The sequence below is a fragment of the Aquila chrysaetos genome, chromosome 10 (genome assembly GCF_900496995.4).
Source record: "Aquila chrysaetos chrysaetos chromosome 10, bAquChr1.4, whole genome shotgun sequence".
Lineage (NCBI taxonomy): Eukaryota > Metazoa > Chordata > Aves > Accipitriformes > Accipitridae > Aquila > Aquila chrysaetos.
This window is the reverse complement of record NC_044013.1, coordinates 24691327-24714290: the sequence shown is the minus strand read 5'-3', so window position 1 is coordinate 24714290 and position 22964 is coordinate 24691327. Positions and strand designations below refer to the sequence as shown.

Below are 22964 nucleotides of genomic sequence, written 5' to 3'. Positions count from 1 at the left end.
CAGTTTAACACATAGCAAGACTCCACATACAGTCGGCGATGGTGAAAAACAAGAGGGTACAAGGATGCATGCTAAAAAAAAAAAAAAAAAAGAAAAAATCAGTAGCAAAACATCCAAACAACCACACTCTGCTCAGGGCCAGCTCCAGGTCAACAGCTTATTGAGACCAAAACTGCAGGGAGGAGCTTCAATAAATCTCCCTTGCCAGGAAAAAAATAAAAACACCAAACTAGTTGAAACATCTCATTTGACTTGAAAATGTTGCTTCCAGTTTACAACAACTCTCATTTGAAAGGGCAGCTAATTTACACCAAAAAGATCAAAACCAAAGTGAAATATTTCAATTTACCTACATTTTTATATCAGTTCACAAACAAACATCAAAGTTATCACAGACTGGGCTGACTGAGGATACAGTTTTGGAAGTGGATTTGTTTCACACTTCAGTATAATCTCAAAAACAGGAAAACACAGTTCTGCCCACTCAGATCTGAAGTCCTAAACCCTGCCACCACCACACACTGGCATAAGCCAGCAGGCTGCTAAAAGCAGCAGCAGGAGGGCTGCGTGCTCGTCACCGGCTGGGCACGCTCGCCTGCTCTCATCTGCCAGAGAAGCTGTCCCAGGTTGAAATTAGCTCCTTGGCCAGGCTAATTTTAACTTGGATTGGTTCCCTGATCCAGTTCACACCACAAACATATGTTTGTTCTGTCGCAAGGAACTGGGGGTCCGGGAAGGACCACTTCTCTGAGCTAGCACCACAAAGCGTATATGAAATTATAGGACAGACTGCTGAGCAGCTAAGTCAGTTTGCAAATAGGTGTCTGAGCAGAGAGGTTGTAAAATGTTACTTCGCAACTGCAGTGCCAGGCTGCTGTCACTCAGAGCATTTCTCATTACAGCAGCCCTCTGAATTTTTGTTTGAAAGGCTTTTGCAAAGCTCAGACCTGTATCAAAAGGGTTTGAAATACAGAGCACTCCGTGCTGACTACATGCCGGTCCTGGCAAGGAAGCTATGCACAGCTATCAGTGCTGCGCCTAGCATTCCCCTTTGAACCAAGGCACCACAGGAACCTGCATCTCCTCCAGAAAGCTTTAAGAAGAATACAGATATCTCAGCTGGAACTGCACTCCTGGGATTCCCCACCCAGCTATCTCCTCAGATGAATACTCCAGGAGCCTGAAGATTAGTTTTTGTTGGTCCAGAGCCAAAATGATGCAGAAGGCACTCAAACAGAAACAGCACTAAGCCCCTGACAGTTAAGGAGCCTGATGTGAAACACAGAGCATTAAAAGGCCAGCAAAGAGCAAACCCCACTCCCCTAGCAGTACTATTATCAGGACAGTACTGTCATGCACAGACCTTGGCAATTTCACTTGCTTCAATACTAGCCTGGGCGTATCAATTTTAACACAATTATAGAAACCTAATAAACGTTTTCGGTACTATACATGCCTGGGTGCTGAGATTCAATTAGATCTGATTAGTAATATCTTGAACTCTGATACTAATTTTAGTCTCTCACCTCTTTCATCCTAATGTAAAATACCGTCTCCAACAGAAAAAGAAGGAAGGAACACAGTGACCCAGTGGTGACCAAGCAGCACACTGTATGAACAATGCTGAGAGACAGGCTGTGCACCACAGCTCTCACCCCAGAGACAGAGAGTGCACCACAGCACTGCGGCAATCACCTCTACTTAGTATGTGCACTGCCAATCAGCAATAGGGAGACAACCTTAAGGGCAAACTCCTTGAAGTTTAGGAACAAAGCCATTCTATACACCAGAGAAAATGCACCATTTGTGAATGAGGGAAGAAAACTTACCAACAGCATTATTTCAGCGATTGATCCTGCTAATTTCTCTCTAGGACTTTCTTACCTGCTTTCCCCAAGCTGCCTCTTATTTCCTAACTAATAATTTAGTTTGAAAGAAACCTCTAGTTCAACCTTCCCCTTAAAACATGTCAAACTATATAAGGGCTTCATCCAGCCAAGTTTCAAGCATCTCCAAGGATGGATGATCCCACAACTTCTCAGGGCCCCTGTTCCAATATTTCACCACCCTTATGGTAAAAAACAAGTAAATTTAAAAATTATATCTAATGAGAATTTCCCACATTCCAACTTGTGTCCATTGCTTCTTAGCGCATCACCGTGTGCCTGCAAGAATCTGGCTCCACTTCATTTCCTGCCAACAGGCAGTTGAAGATAACAGTACAATCTCCCTTAATCTTCTCTTCCTACAACTGAGCAAACCCAGCTCTCTACTCACACATGTGTTCCAACCCCCTGACCACGATGGGAGCCCTCTGCTAGACTCTAACTCTATGCCATAGATGTGAAGCATCCCAAGACACCTCTATTTCATTTTCTTATGCATGAACTTACTGACAAAGCAGAACACCTTCCACTGTGCATGGCTGGGCTTCAACTCTAAAAGGTTTATAGCTTTCCTAAACCAAATCAATCTCCTGCTTCAGATCAGATGGAATGATTACTCTGATGATTATGTATATTATTTTTCCATTCAAGTCTGTTTTTCCCTTAAGTACTGGTTAAAACTGTGGCTAAGATTTTTCTTTTTTTTTTTAAGTGGGAAAATTATCGACTTTACAACCTTACTGTTTTCACAAAAAAAAAAAAAAAAACAAAAAAACAAAAAAACAAAAAAACCAGCATAAAGTGTCTTGCTCTACTTTGAAAAACAGTAACATTCAGAAGAGAAAGAAAAATTATACTACACTTGAGTCTAAAGCATGAGTATTTTGGAAAGCAACAACAATCCTTACTCAAAACTGCTCTGCAACCCTAGAACACTTAATACATGCCAAAGGCATCACCTTCAAACACTTCCTGTCACAATTATAAATTACTTAAGGTGCCAAATGCACAGAAAACTATGCATCCTTACCTGATGTCCATCTGGCCAGTTCTACTGAAATCAGCTGTGGAGTATTTTGGTGTGTGTTGCTTGGGGATTTTTTTTGTTTTAAATCAGCAGAGGCTTTGGGCTCCATGCTGAACTGTGGTACAAATAAAGACAAAGAGACTTTGGCCATTAAAGCTAGCTGAATTAGTTTAAGTTCCTAAAAGCAGAGAGGCCTGTTTAGCAAATAAAATTATCTTCTTGGAGAAGCTAAATATATATTCATTTTGTTAGCTGACCATGTAACTTACCAGTTCTTCTAACATGCAGTGGAGATTTCAAATGCTCTGCACTGTCTTTAAAATGCTGTACACACTGTAAAAGCTATACTCTGAAACCAGAAAGCCAGACTTTTAACACACACTAATCAATCTACCTTCATCAACTTTTTCAGACAGGATGATTTTTTTTTTTTTAAACAAGCTGAGCCGATAGCTTCCACTGCACAGAATACTCCTAAGCATGATCACAAAGCGAGCTCAGTGCAATCTGTCTTCTGATAGTTTTTATTCCTTTTGTATTTTGACAAACTTTTCAGCAGTATTTCCAAACAAAGCTTAGCCCAAAGCCCAAGATTTTAATGTTGTACAAATGCCATCAAAGACTCCAAGATTGATTATGCCTTAGTAACACAGAGGAAGGTGCCAAAAGTACCTTGCATTGTGTCTGGCCCAGCTGAACAGGAGCCAACACTTCGTCCTTCTTGAGACTCATCTGTCTGGTGCAGCTGCTGCCTCAGTTAGAGGAAAATTCAGCAATTAAAACCCAACTAATTTAGGGGAGAAAGGCAAATCAAATGAAAAAGGAAGCAATTTCTAACCAGGGCTTCCCCTGCAAATACTTGGTACATGAGTGTCCTGGTTTCAGCTGGGATAGAGTTAATTTTCTTTCTAGTAGCTGGCATAGTGTTATGTTTTGGATTCAGTATGAGAATAATGTTGATAGCAACAACTGAAATCATCGGTGTGTTAAGTAATGTTTAGACTAAGTCAAGGATTTTTCAGCTTCTCATGCCCAGCCAGCAAGAAAGCTGGAGGGGCGCAGGAAGCTGGGAGGGGACACAGCCAGGACAGCTGACCCAAACTGGCCAAAGGGATATTCCATACCATGTGATGTCATGCCCAGTATATGAACTGGGGGGAGTTGGCCGGTGGGGGAGAGGGTGGATCACTGCTCAGGAACTAACTGGGCATCAGTTGGCAAGTGGTGAGCAATTGTGCATCACTTGTTTTGTATATTCCAATTCTTTTATTAGTATTATTGTAATTTTATAATTACTATTCTCTTCCTTTCTGTCCTATTAAACTGTTCTTATCTCAATCCACGAGTTTTACTTCCCACCCTCCAATCCCACTGAGTGGGGGGAAGTGAGCGAGCAGCTGCATGGTGCTTAGTTGCTGGCTGCGGCGAAACCATGGCAGTAAGAAAAGCCCACGCTAGCACAGCCACACCAGGGAAAGGGAATCCAGCCACCCTAGGCTGCCAGAAGTTTGTGAAGTCCTCTCTTTATGTAACACTTGTGCCCCAGCAGTGCTAAACCCATCACTACCTTCAGCAGCAAGGCTACTATCAAGAAACACTCATCCACAAAAACACAAAGCATCCTTCACCTAGCAGGGAGCACAACTCACTGTGCACAACCTCACACCACAGCTCAGTCCCATTGCAACTAATAAAATGTTTTCAACTAGGAAGACATATAAAGTATGTTGAACTCATCGAGCACAATGTGTGCATAGTCAAACAGCTACTATCTGATTTGCCAATGTTTAAAATATGGTAGTTACTACGCTTGAAGTAGTGCATGCCAGGAATTACCAGAAAAAACAACAAGCAAGTGCAACAGACTGATTGGTGCACAGCGTTATGCACTGGTGCAAATGACTGTGGTACATTAAATAGCAACTAACCCTATAAACCTTCTGCTCCCATGAGCAAGGGGTAACATCCAGGTAGGCTCCAGGGAGCAGAGACTGTTTCTCTAAGTCAAAGGGAGATGTCTGTTCTTCCTGCCACAGGTAAACTGTGACCAGGCCCTCCCACACACATTTTCTGACTAGTCAGAAAGAATTTTCCAATTTGTTTCTAACTCTTCCCCCTGTTTTGTTAAAATAATCCCACTATCAGCTTTAATATAAAGATTACATAGACAAACAGTATGTTAACAGTCCCTATAAGGCCAAAAAGCTGAAGAAATACCAAGCAGAGCCTGAGTTTGTGCCTTCTGTCTATACGCAGCTTGACAACATGCATATATCCAGCATGACAACTTACAAGTGCAGTTTGGAAAACACAAGCCACGAAAATTTCCTTTCCCCTGATCCCTTGTTTCATATTGTACATTAACACAGATATCGTTTAACTTGATCAGAGGACTTTACATTCTCACTGTTATTCTAAAAGACACTGAAGCATCACTAAGGCCATGACCGGATATGCTATTCCAGTTGAAATAATCAAGGCTAAAAGATAAACACCTCCAGTTTTATCAAGCACCACTTAGATGACCTACTAACGTAACTACTAGCATGTGTAGCTACTTCCAACTCTAGCCAAGTCAAATAGCTTGCATTAGCTCAAGAGTTCTTGAGTAGATCTGAAAAAAAAAAAAAAAATATATAAAAACCCCACAAAATGGGAGGACCATTTTGATTGCACTGGAACTATGCCAGCAAATTCAAGGGCGGTGGAAACCTTGAATGGGAAAGGAAGGGGAACAGCAAGAAGCACTAGATGTCAGGACTCCAGAGAGCTGGCAGCATCAGCAAGTGCCACAGCTTGCAGGACTGCTGGAGACCATCAGACATTGGCCCTGATCAGCTTCTAGAGCAGGAACTCTCCAAAATATACAGGTCTTCAGGGCAGCATCTGCACTATGCAGTGTTGTTAGGCCTGTTGCTACATACTTTTTGTCCGAGTTTTTCCCACTTCCCTCTGTCACTTGCCCGGTTCTCACTGTTCTTGTATTCTGATTTTTGGCCTAGTTTCCAAAGCACCTTCTGCCCTACACCATAGGTTACTGCATGCCTAGACTCATTAGCTTTTTCACCTTGGCTTGTACCCCCATAGAAGCTGCCTCATGCCTGGACTCAAGAAACAGAACACATCTGACTGTGCCCTAAACTGAATGTCCCTCCACTCACTGAAACCTACACAACCATTAACTAGCCACTTCCTCCCTTTACTCCCAACTCCCTTTTCTGACCACTTCTCATCCTCCTTCACCCAAGATGACAAGGTCCTCTTCTACTGTTCTTCCCCATGGCCACTCTTCTGCCTTCATATCCTTCTGCCTGCCTTCCTCCAACCGCTTGCATGCCTGTGGGATGTCCTGGAGAAGCAGAGCAGTTGGAGTTGCAGGGAGAGACCTACTCATGCCACTCATCCCCAATTTTCTCAGTTGTTCCTTTGAAACGCTGGCTGTACCTAGGAGGCTGAAGGCGAACAGCTAAGGTGGCAGCTGCAACCACTATTGCTTGCCTCACGCCTGCTACCAGACCTCTAACAGGGTTCCCATGAGCACTCCCTAATCTGCCCCAGGCATCTTCAACCAGGTTGTTTTTAACAGATGATTTGCCTTAACTGGTCTAATTATGCATGGAGCAAGGCAGGGAGCTCCCACAAGGTACTGTCACAGCAGCGGGTGATGCTGAGCAGCTGGGGGCCATAAAATTCTCCCTCACTGATCCAGCTGGCTTACAGGGGAGGACCTGGTCTTCAGTTTGGTACACTGGAGTGACAAGAAGAGGTAGTACATGTACACAGGAATGGAAAAATCCTGTAACATGTCTACAAAGCACCTACAATTAGAGACTTTTCAGTGGTTCCCTAAACAGCCTGGTTTTCAGTAGACTGTTGGAAGATGCGTCTTTAGTGTCAATGCCAAATGGCCATAGCACTACTGCTCCTAAATACTCTCCTTAAGGAACAAAGAAAGGGTGATGAACCTCCCACAGTTCACTACTCCCTCCCTCAGGTCTTCCCCCCACCAGCCCTGATCTCAGAAACAGCAAAATTTCAGTAGCAGAAGGCACGAAACCCACCTTACAGAATCTCAGTCCAGATTGTTAATGTTTAAAACTGAGCAGCTGAGGAGACTCATCTTGGTAAGTGCCACATGTTGAGCAGGGCAAGCACTAGCTGCCATACTCAAGGGAGAGCACAGTGGTCACTACCTCCAGATCTTGCACTCCTATAGATGAGTGATAAATTGTTTAATGCTGATTAAGTGAAATAACTTCACATCAGCCCAGTGCCACGTGAGACAAATTCTTTGAATATGGGCCTACCTGGGAGACTTTCTGACAGTAAGATTGTAAATGCTAAAGGGCTTGCTAACTCCGCAGTACACACAAATTCAAAAGATTTACACGCTTGAGAATCCATCCTTCTCTTTCCTGCTAGAGTTGATATAAAAACATGAAAACTAGACTGATGCACATAAAGTACATTTTAAAACAATCTAGGCTGATAGTGGTCAGTGAGCCTATATCAAGGGGGTTTCTACATTATTTACTGTAATGCCAACTCCGTCAACTTTCCTGGGACAATGTGTATAATTGCAATGCAGAGACGAGAGAAAAATTACAAGAACTTTCATTGACTTAGAGTCTACTATGACTCGTCTTTCATTATGTCTCACCACACTCACAGTAGAAGATCCCATACATTTTTTCTACCAACAAAAGTCATAAATACATACAAAATATTTTCTAGGAGTCCAGTAGATCTTCCTGCTCCATATCATCCAAGGACAACAATAAACTAACAACTGCATTTCTGCTCTCCAGTGGGGAAAGCATTTCATTGCCATAGAACTCTGCCTTACAGTACCTGAAGAAAGTGCCACAGAAACCACATGGGGTGGGAAACCTAAACTGAAACACAGCTATGTAGGACTCTGTAGATTATAGTGTTTACAGCAAAACTGAAGTTGTTTTTAAACAAAAGATGTAGGTTTCTAGCTCTGTACAGTTATGAAGAAAACTTCCAAATGCAAATCAATACAAGGCTGCCTATCTAGTTCTACAGGGTGATGAAATAAAATAGCTTTATGAGAGGTGTGAATTGCTTCATTCATCTCAACTTTGAAGCCTAACAATAATTCAGATGTTAACACCAACTGTTTTACCAATGACAGATGACTTTTTTTTTTTAATAGGAACTGCTTCCTAATATGCTTTACCTGCTGTGGTAAGATCCATGTAAGGTGGCATAACACAGAAAATTTCGAAGATATTGATACATTCATGTTCAATTGTATTTCTTATTCTTTTTCATTTTATCTGTCAACATAAAAATCTGTAAGGTTAGACTGGAACAAGAAACAAAAGCAAAGAAAAATCTAAAGGAACCAAGGGACTATTAGATATTTGGGCCACAGCCTCAGAAGGGGAAATGGCAAGAATAGTATTAGAGAAGTGAGGAATAACAAATCCCCAACCCTCCCTTCCCCCCAAGATTTGAATACTTCCATTTTTGCCATCTCACTTGAAAGTCATACACGAAGCCAAGTGCTCAGACAACATGTTGTCTTTCCCTTAAAAATATGTATCCATGTTCCTTTAAGTGTTAATTTTATAGCCCAAATCCCAAATGCTTTTGACCAGTTTGGCCATTTCTCACTCTCAAGTCATGCACAAAAGTTAGGTTATACACAGGCTTACTGGACAGTTTCTATCAGAGCTTTCACCAGTATTTGAACTAATTTCTTTAGGATTCCATCCCCCCTTCCATTTTATTTCTTTATTTTTAGGGAGAAGAAATGGGAAAACTCGAAAAACCTGGGTGAAATACCCCAAAATTTGAAGAGAAGCACAATGAGCTCTAGATACTATTTACACAAAAGAAATAACAATCATTTACAGACCTGAACCAAAACTAAGCAACTGATTACTAGGCAAGACACCTTTCACTAGGGCCAATTCTTCAACTTCATCACCCATGACACAGTAATTAATTAAAACAGGCAACAGCAAGACTACAGTATCACAATGTCTCTGCATCTTGCTCCCTTTCTTTAGTTCTTTATGCAGATAATGCCACTGCTGTCAGGACCAGTGACACTGATGTAAAACTAGAGTTTGTTGTCATGAATTGGACCCAGAGGCATTGGAAGGCAACCCACAGCAGGCAAAAGAGGGAAGAGCCCAACATACATGACAGTCTAACTGGAGATAAATACTCATTCAGCATAAGCACGCAGAAGAAATAAAATTTGCAAGTACTGTCTCAGCAGTTTGGCCCCACACTGCCATGCTAGTCTACTCCTCTGCACATCCACACACCCCTGCAAATAAAGCTGGCAGAGCTGAATGCTTGTTCTGAGTTATGCCATGTTGAAAAGTGCAGGACAACTGCACAATACTTAAGGGTAATGAAAACAACAGCCTGCAACTACCACTATTCACCACACCCCAAAAGTACCAGTTGATAGCCCCACAGGTCACATACAAGAGACCAGTAGCCTGTTTCTGATGGTCTAGGTGGAAACTGGATTTATACTCTGATCACTTGTTCCATGCTAGACCACATGAGCAATATTTTGCACACAGAGCTGGAAAGAGGCAAGGTAAGTAATATCAGAGAGCTTGGTTCAGCACACCCTGATGTCAATGGAGACACCTGGTGGCATGAACAGTCGTATAAAAAACAACTAAATACAGTTAGACACAACACTGTGCTGTCCTCCATGCTTCTATGGGGATTTAGTAGTTTGAGATTAACACAGCTCTGATTTCAGCAGTCTTTGGGTCAAACTTTTAAGTGAATCCTGTTCCAAGAGCACAGCCAGGAAACCCCAGACAACTTCCCATTACAAAGTAGTCAAAATTAACAGAAAAATGAACCTACAAAGAATTATAATTTAGAAACACTTTAATTACCTTAGAGTGACACGCACTCAATTTCAGACAAGTACTTGTGATTTTTAGCTGCATACATTCAATTAAAAATCAATGGAAGGTCAAACAGTTAAAACCCCAAACACATCAAGGAGTTGGTGACAGTATTAAGTGGTCCAAAAAGCAGCAAGGGCCCATTAGCTAGCTAATTTAGCCCCCATGAAATTAAGGGCCACGACAGTATTTCCGCTTAGGCGCATGGTTCTTCTGAAGTCAGGAGTGGGAATGGCCTTCTGCCCTTCCTCATTTGTTTTTGCTTTGGTTCTACCCACTTAGACCATGGAAAAAGTTCTGGTTGTACCAGGAGCAGATTCCACCTGGTGTTTCTCCCAGGGCAGCAGCAATAAGGAATGAAGAACTGGAGGATTAAAAAAGGCCCACAATGAAATCCCACCTGAAGGGGCCATTCCCCAATTTCTAGGTACCAGCCATACCCCAAAATGCTGGAAAGCAGCCGTGCTTCGTGCACATGATGCATCCCACCACTCCCTCCTGGACCCCAGCAGTATGTTTACCAGGAAGACCTATATCTTGCTGGGACATCTTAAGCCAGGTCAATGGATTCTCAAACAGATGCAGCTTCCCAAAAACTGAGGAGAGGCAGGATCCTTTGGAACATCTTCCAAAAGCCTTTAAGCTGGGACCACAGACCAACAGTTTTTGAAAGCCAGTGTGGAAACCTTTGATGGGCTCCTAGGCTTGGCAATACTAAAACCTATGTTTGATCTTAGGCAAGTCCCTTAGTCTCCACACTTTGTTTCCCACGTGTAACAGAGGAGGATACTTGCCTTTTGTTTGCTTACATTGCAAGCAATTCCTAGTGGAGATTGCCTTTTACTATGTTCATGTTCAGTGTTCTCCAAGAGCCTGTTTTTGATTTTGATCCTATGCACCTGTTATATAAATTAAGAAATCATGTTTCTTCCTTTACATCACTGAAACAAGGCACCATTCACAATACATTGAACTGATTATGTTTCCCTTCTTGCTTGTGTTATTCCATTCACAACTAACAGCATTACTGATGCTTCAGAGCTAACCATTCAAGATGGACAGAGCAGTCCACCATGTCACAGAGCTGTTTGAAGCCAGCTATACACTCTGGCAGGCAGCACTGGCTACACTCAATCCAAATTTGGAAAGGCCAGAGGCAGGCCATTAGAAAGGAAGCTGGGCTGAGGATGGCAGCCATCAGAGACATACAGCAGCAGCCAAACTGACACGAGCTGGCCCTATTCAGTCCTTGCTACTCAGCTAATGTTTTGGCACCTGTGATAGTGACTCTAGAATAAACTTTCCAAATCTAAGCCAACAGCCCTGCCAACAAACAGCACTGACACTTTTCATCACAGTTGGGGTTTATTTCTATGAGAGAAGGCCACAGAGTATGGCAGGTCCATGACCAGCAAAGGGGGACCTCCCAGTGAGCTTTAGCTCACAACCAGGTACAGCCAAACCACAGCTGCTTTTGAGGGAAGGCAAATGTTTATATTTCCTGACATATCTAAGGTAAACCAGGTTAGGAAGACTAAACTTCATTACTGCAGCTTGAAACTGAAAATGCAATACTTTAGCCAAATGCAACTTCAGGCTGCTCCAAATGGTAACAGAGATATTTTTTCCCAGACTTCAAAACTAAGATTAGGAGACTAAAGTCAAGTCTTCTCTGAGCAGAAGTTTGAAAGCCTTTCTCTGAGAGGAACGTTTTCAATCTTTTTTTAAAAGCCCTACTCTGTTTTGGGAAGTGAGTCGTTTTTCTACGTATGCCTTGTTCTCCTGCCTTCAGATTCATTACACCTCTCCTTTTAACTGCCCATGTAAAAATAGAAGATAACTAAAAGGCACATGCTACCCTGTACTTCTGAAAAACTCATCTGAAAAACTGATTCATCTTGCATGTTGCAAGGAGGGAGTATTTCAACTGCCCACACAGGGCAGCCATAAAAGATCCTTGGTGCTGTTCCCCAAATGTTACTTAGCAAGCCCCTGTCCCTTCTAAAAACATGACTCAAGTCTTCCAGTTCCCAATTCTTGTTGAAGGACAATGGGGCAGGAACACAGGACAGAAGGGTTTTGGGATTTCATCCTCTCACAGACTCCCAGAACAAGTCATGTGGAATACAGCCATGCAGTATTTTGCAGACAGGCATCCATGCTTTGGAGTGACAAGACAGAAGCTCTGATCTGGAAGCAGTAGAGGATGATCTAAATTCAGGCACAGCATCATGCCACATATGGCTACGCTGCTTGCAGCACAGCACTGCATTGTAGCTATTTGGAGCATGCTGGAGCAAATCCACCTGGAGACATAAGCATAAACAACCCTGATCTCTTTGAGCCTTGTTTTTTTCAGCCACAAAGCAAGAATAACTTCCCTACATCAGTAATAATAAAACATTGCTCAAGACTGAACACCCCAAAGTAGTAACACATTGAAGAACAGAGGGTTAAGGACCAGATCTACTATTTACCTGGAAAACTGGAAATCCTCAGACTTGCAAATAGAAACAGGTTTTCCAGAGCAAGAGACCTAAAACTTTGGCTATCTTCTTTTTTCAGTAACCTGATTTCCATCTTCTGGCCTACACACCTGCAATATAGTCAACTACTGCCAGCAAAGTCTAAGGTGAATATTTTTTTTTTTCAAGTTAGGAGCAAATGCCCCACTGCAGCTCTGAGACATTCTACTTCACATAAGCCTCATGTCTCCAGGTATCTCTATGCTGCTGTGCTACAACACTGCAGTTTTCCACTAGCAACATTGCAACTCAACTGCTGTTGAGAGTTTGATCACTTGAAAACTGCTTTTTCTGCATGCTCCCCTCTACCATCACGTGGCAAATATGCAAACTAATTATTTTGCTTTAATGAGCATGGAATTTGATATCCCCACACTATATGTCTGCTACACAATTCCTTCTACACAGCACTCTAAAATTTACAAAGGAGGAAGAAACATATTCTTTGGGCTCAAACACCAAATCAAGTTATGATGCTTAATGAGTCACCTTCATTCATTCCAGGCACATGTGTCCCAAACTTAGGCTGGATTCACTTACACAAAAAAACTTAATGCTGTATCTGTCACTAGTGCAAATGCAGAGAGCACTGTTTCAAAGCAGAACAAACCAGAGCAGTTGTCACATATGTGAATGTTACCACAAAGAGGAAGGTGTTAAGAATAGGATAAGAAGCAAAAGGCCTGTATTTCAGCAAGGGAGAGTTAGGTTTTGCATTAAGAAAAAACCCAAAGCAGTAAGGTAATTAAGCACTGGAATAAACAGCCTAAAAAGGTTGTGATCTTCTATCACTGATTTAAACACAGCTTATCCTGGCTGCAAGAAGCAGGAATGGACCAGATGATCACTTCAGGTCCATTTCAGCACTATTTTCTATTATTCTATTCTTTCAGCAGCTCTCAGCAGTGTATTTTTCTAATTACACCCAGTTTTCACCAGATTACTCTCCCTTTATTCACATTTCCTAGCACAAACACCCAGGGCAAGCTGTTCTGGACACTAGCTCCTTTGGCGCTATGTTGCTGTGCCTTTTGTGAGGATTTGGCCCTTAAGATCTCTCAAGAGTAGAGCTTTAATTTCACAGCACGGATCTTGCTCATTTTACTCCATATTTACTGAGAACAAAGGGAAGACTATGCAAATGCCCTGCTACTTAGACCTGAACAAAGTGGAAGCAAACACGTAGATGTGAATGGGAGACATAATGGTATGAAAAAAAGCAGCCCTTTTCAAAAGTAAAATGACTTTGTCAGGGTCCCTTTGCACTATGTGCATGGATGATTTGTGACAAAACAAAAAAGTGCTAGCCTAGCACGTCACCCATGTCAGAGATTAGAGCACTTCAAAACCCTCAGTAGTTCAAGCACTTTCTGGAACTTGAAAGGCTTTCTTAGGCAATGCTTAGCTTCTTTATGGCTTTTACACTACTTTGATGTGCACCTAAGAGTGAGGAATCTTAATCTGAAGGTTTTCTATGGAAAGTACCCATATTGTATAATAAATCACAAAATCTTGTCACCCTGATTAACACGAGTCAAAAGTTTGCAAAACTTTGTGCCTAAAGTTAAAGATTCTAAGTCATTATTTTGATACCCAAATAAAAACCCTGAATTACTGAGCACATAGTTACTTTCAAAAGACTTCTCTAATAATAGCACTGGAGTAATATTTCTAATCATTGACAAAGTATGGTGCACAAGACAGAAGTCAGTTATGCAAGCATCACTTTTTCCCCCATTCTCATTCCCTCTTTAAAGCAGAGATTTAAAGTTCCTTAAAGTTAAGGGATCTGTGGAAAGACAATCGATTTTGCATGTGTTACAAAACCTCTTCTCTGAGTGCAAACATGGATGTGTAAACATAAGCTTCATTCTCCCCCCTCACTATACACACTTAACCCCCAGTAGCATTAATGGGAATTATGCATGCATAACGAGCAGAGAACAGTCCCCTTATGAATAGGGCCCTTGTTGGAACAATGAATACATTTAACCATTAACTTCTAGGGATGTGCCGAACTATCCAATTTAACTAGCTGCCAGACAAAGCTACCATGACCTATCTGATATTGTCAGGTTCAGAACGCAGCTCTGAAATTTGTCTCTCATTTGTTTTTAAAAGGCTTGACAGTGGTCTGCGCAGCAGAGCAGGGGCTCTTTGTCAGAATGAGCTCCTCAGAAGGATGGCCCTCCAGAACAGCTTTCACATCCACCATGTGACAGAAGAACTCTGGAGAGGGAAAGACCGTGACCCCAGGAAGCAAGCAGAGTCATCAGAAGACCAAAAATCCATATATATGTACTTTAAATGCATATATACATTGAGCACCAGTATTAATGGAAACCCAGTAAGAACAGAGAGAAGCAGAATATCGTATAGAATCATATAAAGCAGGCTAAAAACTACATATCAAAAGAAAAGAGGGGGAAGGCTGATTAAAGACAACTTTTAGGGGAATAATTTTCTGTCTTCTACAGCTCTGAAGTTCCTGTGCAATTGCCTGGCTACACTTGCTCTTTATTCCTACGTTTCAACTATCAAAACACAAAAGAACCTGAGGATATTATATTTACTAATGATACTTCCTGAGACTTTTGAGTCCACAAAGTAGCAAATAAATTTAGTGGTATCATCTGTGATATTTAAAATTCCTCCATTGTCTTAAGTTTTTTCTGTATTATTTGAAATAGTACCTTGAAATTTCACGAGTAAAAACTTCATACATTAATCATGCATGTATGAATACACTAAGAAAGTAATTAATAACCATCCTTTAAAACTGATGTACTGAAAAGAATAAAACAGGTGAATTTATTCTCATGAAAGTATATGCATAGTGCTTATCCGTAATAAGAGGCAAGGTTGTTGTTGCTCCATCATAAATCATCTGCTAAATACTGCTGAGGTGCTTGGTGCTGTACAACAGCACTTAGAGCCCCAAGGAGGTCCAGAACAGTCAAGCACTCTATAAAATTCATCTGTAAGACTGCTAGGGCGAGCCCTTGGCATGCCTGTGCAGCACCTTGTACAGAAGAGACCACCTTCAATCCAGAGTGAGCCATTGGGTATTACCCTACTACAGAAGTGCGAAAACCTCTCACCTCAAGAGTAAACCCACCAGAGACAGCTGAAGTGTCTGCTGAAGAAAACCATGCAGCAGTGAAATTGGCTACATTGCATTTCTACACTATGTAGTTTTACTTGCCATCAGATGCCACTAGACTACAGGACTCAGTATGGAATTGGCAAAGTCTTCACAGCCACCTGAGTTTCATCTGATACCCTAAAAAGGGGATAGAAATATTGTCCTTACGTTCTACAGGGTGGTCGTTAAAGACCTGTGTTGCTAAAGCAGTTCAGACACAAAGGGCTAATTCCAAGTATCAGCATTGCTACAGAAAATATTTAGCTCTTGAAACGGACAAAATGCAGCCATAAAAAAAGTATTCTGGGCACTTGTTATCCTTCTAGCAGACAGAGCAGTTTGGCACACAGTCCTGCTACCCTTACTCCACACACACCACAGGTCAGTTCCCTGTCCAGACCGCAACTGGTCCAGACCATACATTGTCTCTTAGCACACCTGCATCTACAGAAGACCACCCTGAGTGTGAAGGACACAAAAGGAGGGAAAATCCTTGTCCTCCTAGGTCTGTACTAGGTAATCCTGTGGACCCAGCTCTTAGCTTGGGGCTCAGGTTACTTTTGTAGATCCAAACAGAACAAGATACTGTGCAGAAATATTTTGCATTTTTCCATCAGATAATATATTGCCTTAAAAAAATTTAAAACTTAAGTGCTTGGTAGAAGGTGGTAACAGACTTGCTTCCCTATCTTTTTTATACTTAAGAAGATAAATCATTACATGTTAGCTAGGTACCTCATTTCATCCACTGGTGCTGCTCAGAAGTTACCTTAATGTGAATGAAACAAATATCTATAAAGATATATTTACAGATATCAGGATGATTCTCTCATAGTAAAGTGATACCTAATCAAATTGACAGAGATTGAGACACTAAGTATAAATTCTATGTCATGGGCTTGGCTGCTGTTTGGAAATTGATTCTGATCCATCAAAATTCATATTTTCCCCTAGAAGCAGATGCTGTGCTCTAAACTGGTAAATAATGAGTATGTATTTGAAGTATTATTAAACGTATGCCTCTTTATCACGTCATTTTACTCTTTCATGGAAGAAAGATTCAATTACAAAGACTTTGCAATACTTGGAAGTATAGCTCTAGTTTTATAACATCTAAAAGCAAAACCATTTTTAAAAAGAAATCTATTTTACTGCCCAGGGTGCATTTGACACACATCCTTGCTTTTTACAGATCCTCGGGTTCATGCCAATTTTCATGATTAATCTTTATAAAAGCTTTTACTCATTTTGATGTATTTATTTTATTGATTTATATAGCAATTATTATCATGCCAACTTTGTTTCCACTTATCACATTAATGCCTTTTCATTAGCACTGCCCTTTGGTTAAAGAACTGACTGCTTAGCCCTGCAATACTGGGGCAGGGGTGTGGGAGGAATATTTTTCTCTTACTTTCTGATCACAATCTGATGGCAAAACTTCAGTGGCACATAAGGTACTCCAGAGGCAGCTCTTGAGAGCTACCAGTATTTTAAGGATGAGTCATTGCTTACTAAGCTTGTTCACCATCCTGAGATCCAGTTCAACACCAGAATCACCAGATCTTGCGCCGACCATGAAAAAAACATAAATCACTACAGTCTTTTCAGCAGAGATTTTTGAAAAAACGAATAGACCATATGAATTGTAGGAATACTTGGCTTCTTCCCTCAACTCAGTTTGATAACATGATTGTGTGTTGGAGGAGAGTAGGTTCTCTGCTGACTCTTGGATTCCTTCCCAAGACATTTACTGGAAAGGTTGATCTGAACACCTAAGCCAGTCTTCTACTCACCTGGACCAAATGCTCATGCAAGTCACTGAGGACGCTGCTTTTTCTGAGGCTCACGGATATGAGAACTATAGATTTCCATCTGGCAGTGGAACAGCGATTGCATCTTTATGAGGCACTAAGTAAGTTTAAACAGACTTTTTGCCTATAGATTACTCCCAGGAGGGCATTACAGAGTGGGCAGCTGGTCCTGCGTCAAACAGAAATTTAAGGCATGGGAAAAGAGGGGAGAAAAAGATATTACCGCTGGCACGAGTCTTGCCTGCATCCACAGTCATCACCAGCTTTAAGTTAACACTTCTGGTGACAGTCTGAGCCTGAAAGAGTGCTATAAAATCCTGAGAAGATTAATGAAGGAAGCATCCTTACTCCAGAGATGCCGCAGGCTGCAAAAGCATAGCTTTTCTGCTCGGAACAGCTATCGCAGCAAATGTGAACTACAGCCCATGACTGCTCAGAGACTCTGGAAAGCCTGCCTCCTCCTTGGGACTGCCTCTGGATGAGAGGAGTGAAGGAAGCACAGCTTTCAGGTTCAACTCCCAGTTCATCAGAAACCAAGGTAACTTCTAGCATTTTTCCTCACATAAAGAAAGATTTAAGTAGAAGTCAGCCTGAAGAAATGAAGGTATAACTCACTGATACTTTGGCTGTGATCTACCTCCCTTTCATAGCAGCTTTTCAGTATTACCCCTCAAAAAAACATACCACCATACAGCCCACACACAGAAGGGGAAACTGAGGCACAATTGGCCTTGTTTTAGGCTATTCAGAGAGTGACAAAGATGGGAATAGAGTCCATCTCACATTGGACCAGTCCACTCCCTCCAACAGGTCAACAGTCTGTGTGTCCATAAATAAGCAAATACTAAGTGTAATAGGAAGAAAACTTTCCATTATAACAAGCTGCAAGTAATGCCAAGGACATTTCACAAACCTATAACTATCAGTATTTTCTAAAAGAAAGAGAAACCTCATGGAAACAAGATTCTTTTTTGTGCCTTTTCTTAAAATCTTAACAACCCTACACTCTTTCTAAGCATTAACACAACTGTGCTCATTCAGCAACCCTTTCTCCCAGATGTACCCTTCATCCATGCTACTGAAGGCAGTCTCGCACAACCACATATGAAGGTGAACAGTAAACCCAAGTATAAATCGCAGTTCACACCAGAGGATTTTGGACACTCATTCTGATCAGGCAAAAACTTTCCAGAGGCAATAAAGCAAGTATATTTCACATGTGGCACACACCAGACTTATGAGTGACTTTGACAGAATGCTGCTGTGAACAAAATGTGTTTCAGCACTGCACCTTTACCAGGGGAATTACAGTGTTCTCATTAAGATGATAGAAATAAAGAGCTGAGTGGTGATAAAAGAGAAAACCAGGAAAATAAAGTGTGGCATACCCCATTTCATAATAAAATGGCTACTTTAATAGATATTCTTGGATATATTCAAAAAGAGATCTAGCTCATGCTCCTTTATCAACATGATGGGAGCTTTGCCACCAACTGAGATGGGATGAGATCCAGTCTAATGCATGTACCACATGTAGCAAGGAGCTTCTGGTAGGAGTCTAGGACTCTCCTGTCACTGTTCAGAAAGTAAAATAGTTTTAATGTATAAATTGTTAATGCATATCAAGCTCTGCTATGGGATATTCAGTACATACACATAGTAATGAACACCCTGCTGATTTAAGGTGCAGGATGACGGTAGACAATAAAAAAGCTTTTAATAGGACAAAATCTGCCCTTCAGAAGTGAGTCCCTGAGCACAATCTGGGCAGCTTCTGTGCTCTTTGTAAAGCAGCAGAGCAGCAAGAGAAGCAAATCATCCTTTTGGTAGTCCTCAACAAGATGATTATTTAGAAGGCAAAGAGTTCCTAGAATTCTTTCACAAATGACAAATATTTTCCTTGCTTACCAGAAATCAGCCCAACTCTTCTATCGCTATTTATCATATGTTTACAGACTTTTTTTTTTGTGCATGATCATACACTAGTTAATAAGCAAAAGAGGTGGAACTGATATAAATGTGGAAGAGGTTCTTGTGGTTACATGATTACCAAAGGAATCAAGATGGCTACTTTTATTCTGGTTCTGCTACAGTTCACTGCCTGAATGTGGACAAGTCACAGACTCCAGTTGGGTTCATTCAATTTTCCTACTGTGAATTTGGAAAGCAGGGACAGCCAGCAACCACTGTGCTCCATGCCACAGAAAAGCCATGAATAAACAGAACTTTAAACACAGTCCATGCCAGTGTGCTGTTACACTGTAATATAACCTCACAGGGCTCACAGGGTATCGCTAACAGCAGCTTCATGTCTGGGAGAAATGCCATACGTAGCAGTATGCATCAGATTTGAGATATCTAGACTCCCTGGAACCAAAGGCTTAGTCCCCTGGCAGGATTAACACAGCCCTTCACCCTTGGAGACAGCATATAGTTCTCTCTCATCAAAATGTTAACCAAGGAGCTCCTACAAAAACATCCCAGCTCAGCCTGTGATAATCAAAGTACAAGACCGGGAACATATTACCTCATTTTCCAGTCTGGGGGAAGACACAAAAAAAAACCTCCTCTGAATCACAGCCAAGGCAGCAGTACCTTTACCTGACCAATCTGTTTGCTATTTGCAGCAAATTACCCTTGAAACATTCAGTTTGTTCCAGAAAAGCAGGCTACCAGATAGCAGCACAGAATCTGCTAGTGGAAAAGAAAATCTTACAGACAGACCAAGGAGATTTGCTGCTCAAAAATACTTATTCTTTGGGCCTCTTATCCATCCCATGTCAAAACACTCTTCTTCCTTAGTCCTACACTCATTAATGGACTAGATTTCACAGTGGAAAGTATCTCATGTCTTTTGGGAGAAACTATGGAAGAGAAATTTAAGAGAAGGCTCCTGGCATCTCTAAGAGCTCGCTTCAGCTGGTGATGATTTTCAGAAAGGTTGCTGCCAGATCCACATCACACCTTAAAAACAAAACCATTTTTTCCCCAGGAGTCTTCCTCCTTCCCTTGCCACTACTTTTCATACAAGAGGCTGGCAGGTCCTGCCCAAAGCCACTCTCCGTCTCATTGAAGGTCATGGTGATGCCCCTCTCCTACCCACTTAGCAATCACAGCAACCTGTCTTCAGACCATGTGTAACATGGGGAGGCAGCTAGCAGCCCCCATGAAGCTTGTATCTGGGGCCCATCACTGTGCAACTTCAACACTGCAACCACAACTAATACCACAGGAGGGTGTAGGCTACAAACTCTCCCAAGTATTTAGAGATCATTTTATTACGGGTGAAATGGGCACCACCCATAAGAGGAGACAGAAAATATGCACCTGAGAGTCTACCTGCTGATCCCTCGCCCAGCACTGGGTTGGGCCTCTCTCCTCAACTGAGCTGCTGATTTTCCTGAAGGTTGTAAGAACTTAATAATCCTTAAGACTTTAACCTCTGTCAGATTTGTTGTATTAGCCTATAAATACTGGCTTGAGATTAGCCAAGGGCTTTCAACACTTTTGTGATTGAAGATATCTAGCAAACAGACAATAGGACTGCAAAAGTTCTGTTTTTTTAGAGAGAACAAGCCAAAAACAACATGCAGGCAACTGAGGAATGAGGAGCACCCCAGTGCATGTGCAGGTCTGGCCCACATGAGCAGAAGTTAGCAGGAAGCTCTCCACAGGCTTTGATCAGTGCTAGATTCAGCTGAGCACACTGCTCTCCAGTGTCACCCCCAGCTGCCCACCACTCTGCCCCTCTTCTACTTTAACTGATAACTGCCTGAAGTCTTCAGAGGAGATGCTTCAACATTTGTCTGTTGTTAAAATGCATAATAAAATGAGCTTCGATGTCCTAGAGAGAAAAAAAAAGGGGAAAAAAGGGGGGGGGGGGTATATTAAGATATATTCACTGATAATAGCTGCCAGATGAAAACACTGGAAAACACTTCAGTACTTAATTAAAAGAAGGCACAAGACAGGAGGCATTACTGCCTGGCAAGATATCATTAAAACACACAAGGTTTGGTGGAGCTGAGTATACTTAACAGGGAAGATCAATATGCAACACTTTTCGTCAGCTCTCCTCTGCTCCAATCATTCTCTTCAAAAGAAATCTCTATGAGCTAAAATTTAAATGCATATTACTCTCCCTCACTGTCTCTCATGCTATTTATTTTCTGAGAGCTTGTTATTCAATAGGAAAGTTCAATATGACACCAGAACACAAGGAAACCTCTCTGAAGCATCACAGCATCTACACCTTCCTTCTGGAAGTGCACAATTTTCCTCAGGTTTCATCTGCAGTACTAGAGTTTTATAGAAAATGTAAAACAATCAATTTAAAGTTTGAGGAACTTCTTCCAGAAAGAGCTCAGGAAAGAGAGTTAAGCATGCATCAAAATGGATGAAAAGCCTTGTTTTACCTCTTTTTTTACTAGGTTTTATATTTAGCTCTCAAAGGCAAGTGTGAGCTGATACCTCTATCAGCACAAGAGAACAGTACCATACTTCAAGCTTCAAAGTGCCATTCCTGCAAATCTCTTCTTGCCACAAAATGAGGAATTATTCCTTGCTCACAGACAACTTTACAGCCACGTGTCATCTCAGCTACTTTACGCAAAGCAAAGGTAACGATCACCAGCACTGTGCAATTGTTTACAGCTGTAAGAGTTGCCATAAGAGATCAGCCCAATGGCCTATCAAAGTTAGTCCCCAGGACAGAAACTTGTGCCAGAAGACATATCCAAAACTCATTTAAGATAAGAAGTCTTTCCATCAAATTCAGCAGGCTTTGAATTGAACTGCTTTTAAAAAAAAAAAAAAAAAAAAAAGACATGAAAAAAATAACAAAGCAACAACGCAAATTGACATTTATACCACCACACACCTACAGGCAATTGTGCCTAGCATGAGGCAGCTAGAGATTGTTTTATGAGGCTGACAGTCTCCGCTATTTTATTCCAGTTCTTGTAAATGTTTTCTTAAAACATGTGTCAGGGGTGTGACTTCATTATGTAGATAGATATACGGTCATTCATAAAGAGTTTAATAATTTTTTTTTTGACATTATAATGTACTTTATCCCCTTACAAAGGAATTCCACGGGGTAATTGTAGAATATGCAAAAAAAAAAAAAAAAATCTTTTCTTATTATACATGTGTTACTTTTCCATTTCATTGCTGTCACACTTTGTTCAGGAACTGTATGAAAAGGCAAAAGGGAACAGCGCCTTACTCATCAACTTTCACAAGTATTAAGTACTGCAGACGTACTGCTTAACTAAGCAAAAGCTAAGTTCTGTTGACTGTATCCCTCCAAAGCATTACCTCTGCCTTTCCTTACGGCAACGTTCCTGAATTCATCTGCAAGAGAACTCTTCCTAATTCAGAAGTTACAGTGTATTCACCAGCCTGCCTGAGAATCCTTACATCTGGTCAGCAAAACAAGCGTTCCGTAACGACTCGGTTACTAACTTGCGTACTAAGAAAGGGATCCTTTCCAGGAGGAAGCCTCTGCTTTAGGTACTCGGCAAACGGATCACACCGGTCTTAAACGCGGGGGAAAAAGGCCCGGTGCTTAGGGTAGCGATCAATAAGCAATACGTGCACCACGTAAAGACCGAGAATTCATCCCGGTCTCTTTTCCTAGGAAGTCCTTTAA

General features: G+C 41.5%; 1 protein-coding gene across 3 annotated transcripts in view; it reads right to left on the bottom strand.

Moving 5' to 3' along the window:
• The window catches only part of LOC115347346 (glypican-5-like), a 403275-nt gene that overhangs the window by 379722 nt on the left and 589 nt on the right, over positions 1–22964 (bottom strand). The gene's annotated exons all lie outside the window — the stretch shown is intronic.